Here is an 11,202-nt window from a genome sequence, read left to right as displayed (position 1 = left end):
TCTGACTGGGTGCTGTGCATTATTAATCATCTCAAGAGCCGCTGCTCTTTAATCCAAACCCTGTGCTTCCTTTTCCAATGCCTACAAGTGTATTTCGTGTAAGTTTTTAAGTTATTAAGTGTAAGTCATAGGTGATACATGTTTCAGCAATAAAGACAAAAAAAATTAAAGATTAAAGGAGAAAGGTAGCAACATTTGAAGGAGCTACCAGTCTGGATATAATATGTCCTTCATGTACAGAGCAACAATAATGTTCAACATGACATCGGTGGGTGCCTCAAAGGCTAAATTCAAGTTCCTCTAAACTCCAACATATTTGCAGGGTAATGCCTTCTGTTGGTCTGGTACCTCTTTAGTCTTTGCTCTCCATCTTGTCCATGTGCTTCTACTTGACTCCCTCCCTGTCCCTTCCACAGAGAGCTCAGTCAGGAGAGCCTGTTGCTGAGAGGGCAGCTGGAACAGCAGCAGCCCCTGAAGAGGCTCTGGTAGACTCCTGTCACTGTGTGGCTCAAATGTCACCAGCAGAAAACGTTCTCCAGCTCTGCCCAGCTGCTGGTCCGCCTGGATGAGGCACAGAGATGCCATGAACACATCGGAGTAAGGGGACCCCATCTGAGGGAGGCCCCTGTCTTCTCCCTTCATTTTGATGACCTCCTTGTGCTGATGAGCCCACTCCTCCGCTCTCTCCAACGCTTTGTGGTTTAAGACAAGCACAACTCGGCCTCCCTGGCTGTTCAGCCCCAGCAGCTGGGAGTGCAGCCACGGCAGAGGCCCAAGAGTGCACTGCTCCTTCCTGCTCCACTGGTCCACAGACACACTGAAGCCCCGGTTAGAGAGCGAGGAACCGAGCCGACATACCGACTCTGAGACAGCGTCATCCACATCTGGGGGGCTCAGCAACACCACATGAGGTCTTCTGCAAACTTTAGAGGGGAAAAACAAAGGGATGAATGTCAAACAGTTGGCTTGTTCCATCATGAATTCATGAATTTTTTATTATAAGAAGAAAACACTCACTCTTTACAAATCCGCCATGATTCCAGCTCCACACCCATTCTATGAAGTAAAAATGTCAGAAAATTAGATTTAATACACACAAGTTCACTCAAAGCAGCATCTTTTGCTCATTAAACTTAACATTGCTATTAAGTTGCTATTTACTTAAGTTAAGAAAACTTAAATTATTACATTTGAAATGAAGTGGAAAAGTGGATGTTCTTACAGATTGAAAACATACATCAAAATTACTTCCTAAAAATTTCACTAACACTGTATACATATGGTATATATATGTGTGTGTGTGTGTGTGTGACGTATAAGCTTTGGATATTGATCTGAGACATACACTAACTTATCCTGTACGATGTAACTAAAAAAGAACATCTGTTAATCAAATGTAATCATTTTAATTTCTTCTAACTTCAGTACATAAGTAAATCTTGACAGTAATGCTATGTTAAGTAAGACAAACTTAAAATAGCACTTTGAGTTAACGTGAGTACATGCATGAGCAGATTTAAATAGTAATGTGACAAATATAAGACAGCACTGTAAGTAAACTAAAGTACATGTGTAGATCTGAGCAGTAATGTTATGTTTGACAAACTTATGAAAGCACTTTGAGTGAACTTCTTACTCCAAGTTGACACAACAAATTGGGCCTTTTAGGGAAGTAAACACAAAAAGGCTTGTGGCTGATTGCTTTACTTTTTAAAGTTTCTCAGCTTTTGTTTTTTATGGTGAACCAAAAGTACATAGCAGAAATACACTACAGGGATATTTATCATTTTAGTGACACAAATAATTGATTGATCAAATCGTATGTGGGAGTGCAGACGTTATGAATAATTCCCAGATCTAGTAAACAAGATTTGGTCTTTGAGGCAAATGAAAGGCGCCCTTGTGGGAAGTGCCTGACGAAATTCTCCAGACGCTCAAGTTGGACAATGCATATTTTATCATGGGTTGATTACAGTACAAATTCCAGAGCAGAGAAATTAGACACTGCTCTGTCTTCTTCATTTACAATGTGGTTTCTTCTGGTATTCTATATAACACTGGTAATACAAAGAGGAAAACTTACTCTTGACAAAGTTATGAAGAAGACAGAATATGAGCACAGTCAGGAAGACCAGCAGCAAAACACCAACAACCAGGAGACTCCAGCGATACCTGTCAGCTGCAAGTAGAACAAAACAACACCACATTTATTACAAGCCCAAGAAACAGGTGCTGTATGTTATTTTAGCTACACATATCATGTTCCAACCAGCATCACTTTCTGTTATTATAAGGTGTGTCAGACTCACTGTTATTAAAACAGAATGGACCCAGCTCATATCCCATTCCATTTAGTTTCACCTGCACAAATGAATAAACATAAATGCCTCAATTTCACCAAGTACACTTTTGAGTTTGAATGTTAAATGCATATAATACAACTTTTTTGCCTCGACAGTTTGTGGTGTGGTTCATCCTATGGTGTGCAAACAAGAATCCCAATCATTTCAGTAGATTTATAACAGGATTCCCCAGAATTAATCTAAAATATATTATAAGATTCAGTACAGATGTATTACTTTGTGCAATGATTCTAGAATTGAATTTGCACAGGGAAATGCTGAATATAGAAATAATGAAGAATTGTGATAAAGTTAGTTACTTGAGAAAAGGATATTCATTTAAATATAATAACTTTCATGTCACCCCATATAACATTTTTTTTTTCTAATTCAACAAACTGGTGAGTAAATTCAGATTTCAATGGAAAATCTTGAAGATCACATATATTTTTGGAAATCTAAGAGTCACTGCAAAAAAAGGTAAATCAATAACTTTCATGCCTTAGATTTGAAGCTTAAAACATATATATATGTCAAACATCTGTGATGCTCAGGAGGACGACTGCGGATACTTTACCATCACACATGGTGAGAGCTGAAGGTTGATGTCTTCAAACACCCCTAAATGTTCCTATAAGACACAATTATAAATCTCGGGTCAGTCAATAAAAAGTCAGGCATCACTAAATCCCACAGCAACTGCTTAAAAATTGTAGCAGAGATCCAAAAGATTGCAACGAAATCAAACATGTCTCAAGACATCTCAAATATTTCCATTTGATTTAATGGTGCAGCCATAAAAACATGGATAGTTCACTCAGTGTCAGAAAATGTATGTGACAGTGTGGTAGAACATATCTTTTAAAAATTAAAGTGTGATAAAATATTTGATGTTAACAGGCTTAAACTGAGGGTTTTTCTTACCCAGTGGTCTTTGCTGTTTTGTCTCCATGTAACATTTGTCAGCTGTTGCCTGAAGCCCTTCATCTCCGTGCAGCCGCTCACTCTGTGACAGAGCCAGGCTTCACCCTGCAGCCTGCAGGGGGCAGACAGGTTCCACCAAAGCATTGAGCGGTGGTTCATTTGGCCCTGGATTACAGACACTGACACGTTCTGCCACACGTTCCTTTGGAACAAATCTGGAACGGATAATAAGAAACATCAGCACACCATAGTTGAAATGCCCAGCCTTCAATTTCATTGAGACCAGAGAGAAAGTGATGACTTGTTTAGTCACCTGCGTTGCTGAAGGGGCAGCTGGGAGAGCGTGTTGAAACCTGATCATCCTCGTACCACATCTGAAAGAATACACATGTCAGTCATATAGGCCTTTATAGACACAGTGCTGCTGGTCATATGCAGTCATGACGTTAAAGTAATAGTACCTGGAAACACATGCAGGGGGTCACAGAGTACAGCGGGATATTCGTCCTGTTCAGACTCTATAAAGTAAAATATAACACATCATGGCATTAGAGCAACAAACTAGTACTGGGAAGTAACTCACAACATTTACTGAAGTACTAAGTTTTGGATACAATTTTGAAGTAGTTGTCCTTTGCTTCAGTATTTCTATATGCTGTGCTATACGCTTTCAGATTATTACTACGAAATATAATCAGCAAGTTCATTGTAACATAAGCTGTATAAAGTAGTTAAAATTAGTCCCTCCTTTGCAAAATGAATGTATCAATAATTATGATTAAATGATATATTCTAAAATGGGTGATGATTCTGCTCAGTGGGTGAGATACTGCTGGGTACTGCTCTATCAAACTACCCAGTATACTACAGTTAAAGCTGCACCTCCACCAGCTACAACTTAAAATCCTGCTTAGCCTATATAATAATTGATTTGTAATAGTAATGAAATAAGTATAACAAGTAAAAGGGGCGTTCGGCATAATGAGCACTTTTTGCTGATAACTGCTGCTGTACTTCACCTTACGTAACATTTTGACTGCATGACTTTTTTAAATCGCTGTATTGCTACTTTTACTTCTGAACATTTTATTTCAGAACAAACAAACAAACAAAAACAGTAACAATGACAAAAGCAAAACACAGTGGCTGCTACCTAATTTTGGCACTAATAAACAACACTGACCCGACATCTTCCATCCTCCTGATTCTGGACACACACAGAGGGAAGGCTCTCATTGCTGTCAGCAAACTGCAGCTCTATCTGATTCCTCTTTTCATTAATCACCCAGTCACACAGTCTGGGAACTGAAGGGCCAGAACAAAAAAAAAAAAACTGGTTTATTTAATTACATGTATTCTCCATACAGGCACAAAACAGCACAAAGAAAACCAACACATTAATCATGTGTGGATTATTTACCTTTACAGTCTTCTATACGTTCCCGCAGCTCGCTGTGGCAAACTGAAAACACATAGTACAGTGTGTGTGAAGCACTGTTGCTTTAATGTGTAGTAAAACTCATGACTTCAACTGGTGCTTTGCAGTTAAAACTCTGATAGACCAAACTTTACCATCTTTTAGAGAAGGAGCAGAAACTTGTCGCAGATGTGATGGTTTAGAATGACAGAATACACGATCACTGAAGGCCACCCTTACTGGATTGATCACCATGGAGAGCTAAGACACAAACAAACACACGGTTTATAAGACAAGATGATGTGAAGAAGAGAGCATACAGTAAAGCATTTGAGTTAACTGAAACAATACCATCTACTAAATGAAACTATACATGACTCTGAGTCAGTGGCCTTCACAAAGTGTCTGTCTATTCTGAACTTCTTAAATCTTGCCCCTGTCAAATATGCCTTTAGTATAATAATAAAAAAAACTAAAACTAATAAAAACTAACCTAAACTAATAAATTTTAAACAATAAAACTAAACTGAGCAAACCCACTCTGGAGACTACATGAAACTAAATTAAACTCAACTAAAATCAAAAAACTAATGAAGAATACAAAACTGTACTATTTCTGACTGACAGTATAGTGCAGCACACGCAGTCTACTGTACCTTGGCTCGGTTTTGCTGAGTAAGAGCTGTGTGATTAACCGTAAACTCCACCTTCTTGCATGTGGGAATGGTTGGTACTGTATTGTAACACACCGTCACAGACGCTGTTGCAACAGAGAGAGGACAACAAGGGCGTGGCTGAGAAATCACTGAAACGGTAACAGAAAACTGTAAGACAAGCAGTAAAAAGACCAGACCAGTGGTGTAGTGTTTTTATGTTTTAACCCATTACAGACACTATGTATACTTCAAATTGTTCTCAGTAAAAATTTGTCCATGTTTGTGGATCAACAGTGACAGTGAAGCTAACTATCATGCGTCCATAGTAGTCTGTAAGTTACATTGTTGTTGTGCTTTCAAAGAAAAGCATTGACATGAGAGCAGTACATCGACCGTTTATACAAAAAACACCAGACAACCATTAATTTCACACAAACCTTTTAGCAACTTCCATGTTTGCTCATTCACTCTTCCAGCAATGATTTCCCAACATCCCACAGCGCACTGCTCAGCAGCTGTCTGTCAAATCTTGGATGTTGTTCAGAACAGTTTCCAGTTGCCATGTAAGGGAATAATGTGCAGTGAGCAGGCCATTATTGCAAAACCCGACAGGGTGGTACAGGATCTTGTGTCTTGTATCACCCTGACGCGATTTATTTTGCAATAATGACCTGCTCACTGTGCATCATCCACTCCTTACTTTAAAAAAACACTAATTTGACACAAAGTATTAATTTTAAATGTGATTTTAAAGTGACTGATTGATTTAAAAATGGCTTTACTGATCATCCAGAGTCTATGATGAGAGACGTAACAGTCTGTTTTTCATAGCAACAGCCTGCTATACAAAAATAACAGACCTTATAATGCTGTAATTAACCAATCAGAGTATTTAACAAAGCTGTGTTATAAGTGATGATAATATTACTTATTTAAAGGGATAGTTTGGATTTTTTTTAAGTGGGGTTCTGTCCATCACGCCCCCAGTTTGGAAAACCAGCAGGAGTAGCAGTGTATGAAACAATGCACCGCTGTGAACAGGGTCACCAGTAAATGTATTTAAGTCATATAAAAAAATCAATATCAGGTGAAGAGTATGTTATTTATTTAGAAAATTTTCACCGCTTTTACTCTGCTGTCAGACAGCCTTTTCCAAGCGGAAACTGCTGTTATATAAGCCAAATACCACTCTTTCTAAAAAAACCAGACCGCTTTGCCAAAACCAATAATTTTACCTTGCAGAACTGGTCTACCACTTCCTCAGTCTATTAGTTGTTTGTGTTATTGTGGGACTCACTCGAGGGAGCAGTGATTCAGCAACTTTTGTGTTCTGTGAGGTAAAATAATCAATTTAGCCAATGGAGGCTGGTTGCTCTGAAGAGAGCAATATCTGGCTTATATTACAGCGGTTACCCGTCGGAAAAGGCTGTCTGATAGCAAGGTAAATCAGTGAAAACTGTATACACATGATATTAATTGTTTTAGGTGGCTAAAATATCCTGTCTACATCAGGCCATTGTTTAGCTTTCCACATCACTACTCCTCTTATCTGACTCTGGATAAGTACATCATACAACCCATCTTCAAATAATCTGAACTGACCCTTTAAAAACTTGTGGTACACTTTGTGGGACTGTAATGTCAAGGTAAATTGGCAGGCTGGTGAATGGATTTAAACATGCAAAACAGCTGGTATGGTCCTTTAATAATAAGGAATAATCAGTGGGTTGCATGTAGTTCATACCTTTAGGCTTCCTCGTCTCCTCGCCATAATCCTCCTCATCAAGCCCAGAGGAGCCGTCATCTGCCACATTTGTATCTGGGTAGATGTTGATTTCTGTGTCGATCACCAGACATAATGTACACGGCGCTTTGTCCTTACAGCAGAGCTGGAAATTCGGCGTCATGTTACGGATATCCACAGTGTCGTCTTTTGCTACAGTGAGAGGCATCTCATCCATCATGGTGCAGTCAGAGAGACCCTAAAAGGAGCAAAATTTGAAATGGTAACTAAGAAAGACATGTTTCTAATGTGTATTATCTGGATGGTAAATATTTTCTGAGGCCATTGTGATTCACGTACATACAGGAGCTCCATATTGTGACAAACAGGCAGATGGTTATAACCATTTGTCTGATTTTAATTGAATATTTGAGAATGAAACACTTCATCAGTGAAAAAGGAAATTAAAATGTCAGAGCAGGCTACAGCAGCACTAAAAGGAAATTAAAAGTGTAACCTGTCAACAAAAGACTGTATGTTTGTACTGCAGCACAGGAAATGTCTGCCTCAGTGTGTCCAAGCAGTGAATCTTACAGCAGTGATTCCCAACCAGGGTACTTCTGCTCGTACATGGAAAGATTATATAGTAGATCAACTAATTTGAAATCAATTAATTATTTGATTAAAAGAAGACAAAAGAAAAAAAAAGTCAAAGAACATCCTCATACATACAGTAGTGTTACTGCAGTTAAGAGTGTGTGAATACTAGTTAGTAGGCAAGCAGAGAAGATGGAAAAGTCAGCTAAAAGTAATGGACAAACTGTTGAAATAGATCACTTATATATAGTAATGGATAAATAATTGACATAGCCAACAAAATGCATCGTCGCTACTACTGTATGTATATGTGCATCATGCACTTTGTACAGGGCACGGCCTCTCGCATCTCGTCTTCTGCTGACATTACTGTGTTTCAGTGGCTGTAGCAGCTGTTTTAAAGGTAGACTGAGATACTACTGTTATATGAAACTAGATGACCAAAGACGTCCATTGGTACCAGCCAATGTCATGCCAGTTTATAGTGAAGGCGGGGGGGAATAACACTTCAAAGTGAGGCTAAATTTCAGGCATGAAGTGTGGGGTCCCTTGACCTAGGGAGCCCAAGAGTCTCCCCTTTACACACATGCCCACTTTTTGTTAATCCCATGCAGTTGTGGGCAAAAACTATTTTTTTTATGTGCGCAGTATAAATATGTTATTTTCACCCAATCCAGAAATTGCATCACCATATTTTCCGCATGCTGGTGTCCCTAAATAGTGCTGGAATTGCATAAATTGGGTCTGACTGGAAAGCAGAGACGCTTATGGATTCAGTTTTCCCAACTGTATTCATGCATGATGATATTAGTCCCCAGAGCAGCCACTTTATTGTAGTGAGACCAGTTTTTGAAACTTGATCACACTTTTCTGTATAAAATGATGTTATATAACTTCTAGTCTCATGAAATTGAAACTGCAAAGTTGAGTCATCAGGCATTCAGAGGACATATCTGCCTTATTTTTCTGTTTTTTTCTGAAATATTGACAATAAGAGGGTCTCTGAGCAATTCCCAAAACAGAAAAAAGTGAAATTCTTAGAAGTCTCCAAATGTCAAAAGTTTCTGACACTAAATCACAGCATGAATGTGTTACGGTGTTCCTTGAGGTCTTGGTGTCTTAATACAGTAGCTTTCAAAATTTGAATAGACACCAAAACAAAAAACAATGTATATTACAGATGTTTGTTGGGAGGCACAAAGCAATTACTCTTACAGCACCCAAATACCACCAGCAGCCCTGAAAGTAAAGAAAAAAAGGTTGGAACGTTCAGATTTTGCCACTCCATATGGTTGTAGTGCGAAGGCAAACTTGACAAAACCAAACTAAATATCGACAGTTCAATTATATGTCCTGTATGTCCACTTGTTAATGATTAATGATTAAATAACGCACAGTTTGAAATTAGTTCTAATGAACACATTTGGAACATAAGTGGTGGTGCTGATGAAAGGGTACTTGAGTTGATCAGACGGGGCAGTAGAGGTACATCTGAAAAAAAAAAAAAGATTTGGAACCGGTGTCCTACACAGTACCTGTGAGCAGATGACTTCATCACTGCCATATTGAGAGATCTCCAAACCGCAGGCTGACACAGGTAGAGTCAGTAAAACACACCAGATGGACAATCCAGAGAGGAACATTTTGCCCGAGGACACTTTGATTGAAAGCTCTCAGTCCTACTGCGTGTTTCTCCAGATTTCTCTCTCCAGGAGGGACATGAAGACCTTGTGAAACCAGTCCAGTGTCTTCTTCCTCATTATGACTGTAAGTTGGAGATTAACTTGATGTCCTGACTGAAACTGCACTCTGGCATTGAAGGCAGTGACCCAAGACCAAACTGTTTGAGCAGAGCCGTGGGTGATTCACATTTGTTATGACCTGGGAAGGAAGGAGACGAGGCAGAAATGAATGCAGGTATAGATGTTTATCTTTTTCATACAAACTCAAAATAACAACAGGAAACAGGATTATACTTTCTTATAACACCTTCAGTCATTCAACCAACAAACAGTGCTAAGACACAAGGTAAGTGTACATATAATTAACATTAGAAGTTATATCAAATTACACTAATAATCTCAAACATCTGGGTCACTTACAGTGTAAGTAGTCCACTCAGAGTTATCCAAATGATCCTCTCAGAGGTGTGTTTTCCCCTCCTCTGATTCTTCGACTGCACACCTTCCCAAAGCTACCAAGAAATGTTTGAGTCACTGAACAACGTCACTGCCTTGACTCAGGAGTCGTCCCTCCCCCCCTTCCTCCCACTGCCTCTGTCTGTCTCACTCTGTCTCTCTCTCTGTTTGTCTCTGATTCACTCTCTCCATGGTGACTTGCATGTCAAAATGCACATAATCCTGATGCTTCTTGCACTGTTAAAATAGAGAAGTTGTTTCAACTTAAGTTACTGCAAGGAACTTTAATATTGTACTGATTTTGGAGCTCTCTGAGGAGAAAAATGGTGGTGTTTGCACCATAATAACCACAAAATATGATGTAAGAGATACAATTATCTGAATAAAAATCTCCTCCTGCCTCTTTTTAACTGGCTAATGCACAACTCACTGTAACATTGGCTGGGAAAATGTAAACACAGGCTTATTTCAGCTGATTTCAAAAATGAATCTAATTTCTGTGGCAGGCACTAAGAACAACTAAATAAAAACAGCCAATCTTCTCACTGATGGTCTCTTTTGTTTATGTAGGCCAGATAGAGGCATCAGTATTAAATTAAGAATGTTTTATAACCATTAACCAACAGGTCTTCAGCCACACTGACATCAACTTCATTACACATAAAGATTTTAAAGTTGTCTAAATATTTAACCATTTTGCCAGGTTTGGGACACACACAGTTATACCACTAGGAGGAGCTTGATTTATATTCATTTTTATACTGAAGTGGTGTAGCAATGGGTCAGATTAAATTATTATCTCATATACTGTTGAGATGTGGTGTGGCAGGATCCACACATTTTGAGTATTTACATTGCTCTTCTCTCATTGTGTTGTATATAGTGTCTGTTATATTCTGTTTAGTGTGTTTTTGATGGTATGAGCTGTCCCATTTAATCAAGAAGGATGTGTTATCCTTGATAATTCTTTGAAATCAATCACTTTAAATTTCTCTTGTTTCTGTTGGAGTTACTTTCAGTTTCAGTATTAGCACAAAGACAGTATATGAAACTGCTCCCAGTGATTTTATTACATTTTAAGGACAGGGGGACTGAATTAAGTTCAAATCTTCATTGAAGTGAAATTTTCATTACCGTGAAAGCAAGCAACTATGACTTATCTTACAACGTATCAGACAGCACATTTTCATCATATATGTTTTGAACAACTATAAAACAGAAGGGTCTCAGGAGAGTTTTAACTCCCACACAGTACATGCTTAGTAATCTGATAATATGCTGATCATATTTCTTAAGAAACCTAATTTAATGTGTGGATTGAACTCTATACAATATATTCATTTAACACATCATTTCAAGTCAAAAGACCTCAAGTTAAAGGAACTCATGTTTAGTCAAGTTCTGA

At 38.5% G+C, this 11,202-nt stretch overlaps 1 pseudogene across 1 annotated transcript; it reads right to left on the bottom strand.

Annotated features, from left to right (window-relative positions):
* Positions 1 to 204: 204 nt before the first annotated feature.
* Positions 205 to 10,288, bottom strand: LOC146331727 (uncharacterized; annotated as a pseudogene). The gene is made up of 15 exons (XR_014772330.1): positions 9,762 to 10,288; positions 9,195 to 9,540; positions 7,084 to 7,321; positions 5,340 to 5,443; positions 4,839 to 4,944; positions 4,687 to 4,728; positions 4,450 to 4,571; positions 3,728 to 3,784; positions 3,580 to 3,640; positions 3,267 to 3,481; positions 2,920 to 2,973; positions 2,310 to 2,361; positions 2,084 to 2,179; positions 1,018 to 1,056; positions 205 to 923 (listed from the first exon to the last, which is right to left on the bottom strand). The product of XR_014772330.1 is annotated as an uncharacterized LOC146331727 (transcript).
* Between the last annotated feature and the right edge of the window lie 914 nt (positions 10,289 to 11,202).

Source organism: Lutjanus erythropterus, chromosome 2 (genome assembly GCF_056507025.1).
Source record: "Lutjanus erythropterus isolate fLutEry1 chromosome 2, fLutEry1.hap2, whole genome shotgun sequence".
In the NCBI taxonomy this organism is placed as follows: Eukaryota; Metazoa; Chordata; class Actinopteri; order Lutjaniformes; family Lutjanidae; genus Lutjanus; species Lutjanus erythropterus.
Note: the sequence above shows the minus strand (reverse complement) of the source record. Positions and strands in the feature narration are given on the sequence as shown.